The sequence below is a fragment of the Pseudophryne corroboree genome, chromosome 8 (genome assembly GCF_028390025.1).
Source record: "Pseudophryne corroboree isolate aPseCor3 chromosome 8, aPseCor3.hap2, whole genome shotgun sequence".
In the NCBI taxonomy this organism is placed as follows: domain Eukaryota; kingdom Metazoa; phylum Chordata; class Amphibia; order Anura; family Myobatrachidae; genus Pseudophryne; species Pseudophryne corroboree.
In genome coordinates, this window is record NC_086451.1 from 161,431,059 (window position 1) to 161,435,009 (window position 3,951).

General features: G+C 46.7%; 1 non-coding gene across 1 annotated transcript; it reads right to left on the reverse strand.

Annotated features, from left to right (window-relative positions):
• Positions 1-617: 617 nt before the first annotated feature.
• On the reverse strand, positions 618-788 carry LOC134951775 (U1 spliceosomal RNA). Its single transcript, XR_010184452.1, has one exon. It is a non-coding gene; the product is annotated as a U1 spliceosomal RNA (small nuclear RNA).
• Between the last annotated feature and the right edge of the window lie 3,163 nt (positions 789-3,951).

Genomic DNA, 3,951 nt, shown 5'->3' on the forward strand with positions numbered 1-3,951 from the left:
CGTCAAGTTAAGGAGATTCAACTGAGGAAGCACAAGGGAACTCTTGTCTGGGGACAACAACTGCAGGGAGACCACATCTTTTCAGATGAAAATGAGAGGGCGGAAGGCTGCCTAATACTGAAGCACCCTCAAACCATATGCAACAACTAGTACAAGCATTCCTGGGGAAAGGTCTGCAGCAGACGGATTTGCATACGGTGATGTCATCCAAGCAGTGGGCCAAAGTTGGCTGGAACCCTCATCTGCATATGAAAAGAGATAAGGGGCGCTTGGATGACCCCTAGTTCGCATTGAACACCCCCCACCCTCCTTTGGTGTGGGGCTCATGTTGGCCATGCCCCAGCCCCTGAAGCATTCAAGCTGATTTCTTGCAGCAGCTGGGCACTGTAACAGCTCCAGAGCTGCTCTGTAAGGCAAATAAAAGGGTGTGGGCCCTGCAACACCACCTGTAGTTCGCATTGTGCGTTGGAAGGCACAAAGTAAGCAGACGGGAGAAGTCAGGATAGTGCGCAAGGGCATAGAAGGGAGGGGCTCAAGAAAAGAGAAGTGGAAACAGACAGCAAACTAGGCTGGAGAGAGACCTGAGACAATGAGATCTAAATTATACCAGAGCCAACCAGGGGAAAGCACAAATGCAGTCCCCCCCCCCCCCCTACCACAAATTATGCAGTCGAGATTCCCACATTTGGGGAAATCACAGAGGTCAGCATACCCAGAATGCAATGAATGAACCTCACCCTGGGAAAACAATCTTCATGACCATGGTATCACCTAAGCAAAATAAGTATGATTTGAGATAGGGCTGGGGAGGGCCGCTGCTCAGGCACACCTCCGTCAAGTAAAGGAGATTCAACTGAGGCAGCACAAGGGAACTCTCATCTGGGGACAACAACTGCAGGGAGAACACATTTTCAGATGAATGTGTGAGGGCAGAAGGCTGCCTAATACTGAAGCACCCCCCAAACAACAAACCAAATGCAACAACTAGTGCAAGCATTCCTGGGGGAAGGCCTGCAGCAGATGGATTCGCATATGGTGATGTCATCCAAGCAATGGGTATAGTTGGCTGCAACCCTCGTCTGCATATGAAAAGAGAAAATGGTCACGCAGGGCATGGCGGCCTTTGTGGGGTTGCGCTTGGATGACCCCTAGATCGCTTTATACACCCCCATCAGTGTGGGGCTCATGTTGGCCATGCCCCAGCCCCTGAAGCATTCAAGCTGATTTCTTGCAGCAGCTGGACCCAGTAACAGCTCCAGAGTTGCTCTACAAGACAAGTAAAAGGGTGTGAGCCATGCAGCACCACCTGTAGTTTGCATACACACATATATAGGACAGCATCTCTTATATGCCTCAGGGGCAATAAAATAGTATCCTTATCTAGGGTATCCGTCCATGCCGCTACAGCACTACACATACACACCCAGGCCGACGCAATTGCCGGTCTGAGTAAGGTACCTGAATGTGTATAAATGGACTTCAGGGTAATCTCCTGTTTGCGGTCAGCAGACTCTTTGAGGGTAGCCGTATCCTGGGACGGGAGGGCTAACTTCTTGGATAAGCGTGTTAATGCTTTGTCCACCCAAGGGGAGGATTCCCATCGTAACCTATCCGTTGATGGGAAAGGATACGCCATAAGAATCCTTTTGGAAATCTGCAGGAGATTCCCAAGCTTTTTCACATAACTCGTTCAGCTCGTGTGAGGGGAAAAGGTTACCTCAGGCTTCTTTCCCTTGTACATATGTACCCTCTTGTCAGGGATAGGGGGCTCCTCTGTGATGTGCAAAACATCTTTTATTGCCATAATCATATATCAAATGTATTTTGCCAATTTTGGCTGTAACTTTGCATCATCGTAATCGACACTGGAGTCAGAATCCGTGTCGGTATCTGTGTCAACAATCTGGATAGTGGGCACTTATGAGACCCTGACAGTCCCTACGACATAGGATCAGGCATGGGTTGAGACCCTGACTGTCCCAAAGCTTCAGCCTTGTCTAATCTTTTGTGCAATGAGTTTACACTAGCATTTAAAACATTCCACATATCCATCCAATCAGGTGTCGGCGGAGACACCACATTCATTTGCTCCCGCTCCTCTCTAATATAGCCTTCTTCCTCAGACATGTCGACACACGCGTACCGACACACCACACACACAGGGAATGCTTTTACTGAAGACATTTCCCCCACAAGGCCCTTTGGCAGAGCTGGCCCTAACCAATATGATGCCCTAGGCAAGATTTTGCCTGGTGCCCCCTAGCACCACCGCTGGTTCCGCCTCTGACCTTGCACCTCTTTCCCAGCACCATCAACCCTCACCCATAACAGTACTTATTTTGGTGTTTGTACCCCCTATATTTTAAACAGGAACAGTTCGCACATTTGGCGCACAGTCCAAAAAGGGGTGTGTTTTTGCTGGCAATGGGCATGTCCACACAATAGTACCCCCAATTAAAATTCCGCCACACAGTACTGCAATTTTATTCACATTTGATCACGCGATAGTGTCCATAATTCACATTACATCCCACAGTAGTATCACTTTACCTTATAAACGTTACTTCTCACAGTAGTGCTCCTTATTCACATTACATCACACTGAATTGCTCCTTATTTACATTACACCACACCCTATTGCTCTTTATTCACATTAGACGACACAGTAAATGCCCTTTCTATACGCAACGCTACATATTAGAGCACCTTATACACATAATGCCACACATTAGTAATGCATTTATACACATAATTCCACACAGTAATGCCCCTTACACATATGAGACACATCATTAATGTCCTTATAAACATAATGCGTCTTACACATTATGACAACCTTTATTAATGCCCTTTTACACATAATGGCCCTCATTCCGAGTTGTTAGCTCGCAAGCTGCTTTTAGCAGCATTGCACACGTTAAGCCGCCGCCTACTGGGAGTGAATCTTAGCTTATCAAAATTGCGAACGAAAGATTAGCAGAATTGCGAATAGACACTTCTTAGCAGTTTCTGAGTAGCTCCAGACTTACTCGACAACTGTGATCAGTTCAGTCAGTTTCGTTCCTGGTTTGACGTCACAAACACACCCAGCGTTCGCCCAGACACTCCCCCGTTTCTTCAGACACTCCCGCGTTTTACCCAGAAACTGCAGCGTTTTTTCACACACACCCATAAAACGGCCAGTTTCCGCCCAGAAACACCCACTTCCTGTCAATCACACTACGATCAGCAGAACAAAGAAAAAACCTCGTAATGCCGTGAGTAAAATACCTAACTGCATAGCAAATTTACTTTGCGCAGTCGCAGAGCGAACATTGCGCATGCGCAATTAGCGGAAAATCGCTGCGATGCGAAGAAAATTACCGAGCGAACAACTTGGAATGACCACCCTTGCGCATGCGCAATTAGCGGAAAATCGCTGCGATGCGAAGAAAATTACCGAGCGAACAACTCGGAATGACCACCAATGTCCCTTACACATATGCCGCACATTATTAATGCCCTTATACACATAATGACACACATAGTGCCCCTTACACATATGTTGCACATTATTAATGCATTTTTACATGACACACATAATGCTCCTTACTCATATTCCGAACACTACTGCACAATCAACCCACTCACATGCACACAGCACTCACACTGCCACTAACACTGTGACCTCTGCCTCTGCTTGGATACAGATGTGTCCTCATAAATCTTGCCTCAATGCTAACGTTGGGGCACCTTTTTTTTATTAAAATGCATCTTATTTGCATTGCTATGTTGTTAGGATGCACACGCAGCTTCTGCTGATTAAAATGATATGCAGCACGCCTATATACTGTGTGAGACTGTGGCTGTATCTGCATATGAAATGCTACACACAGAATATAGGCATGCCGCATATCATTTTAATCAGCAGAAGTTGCTGATGCCCCTAGGCATATCAAATGCCCTAGGCAA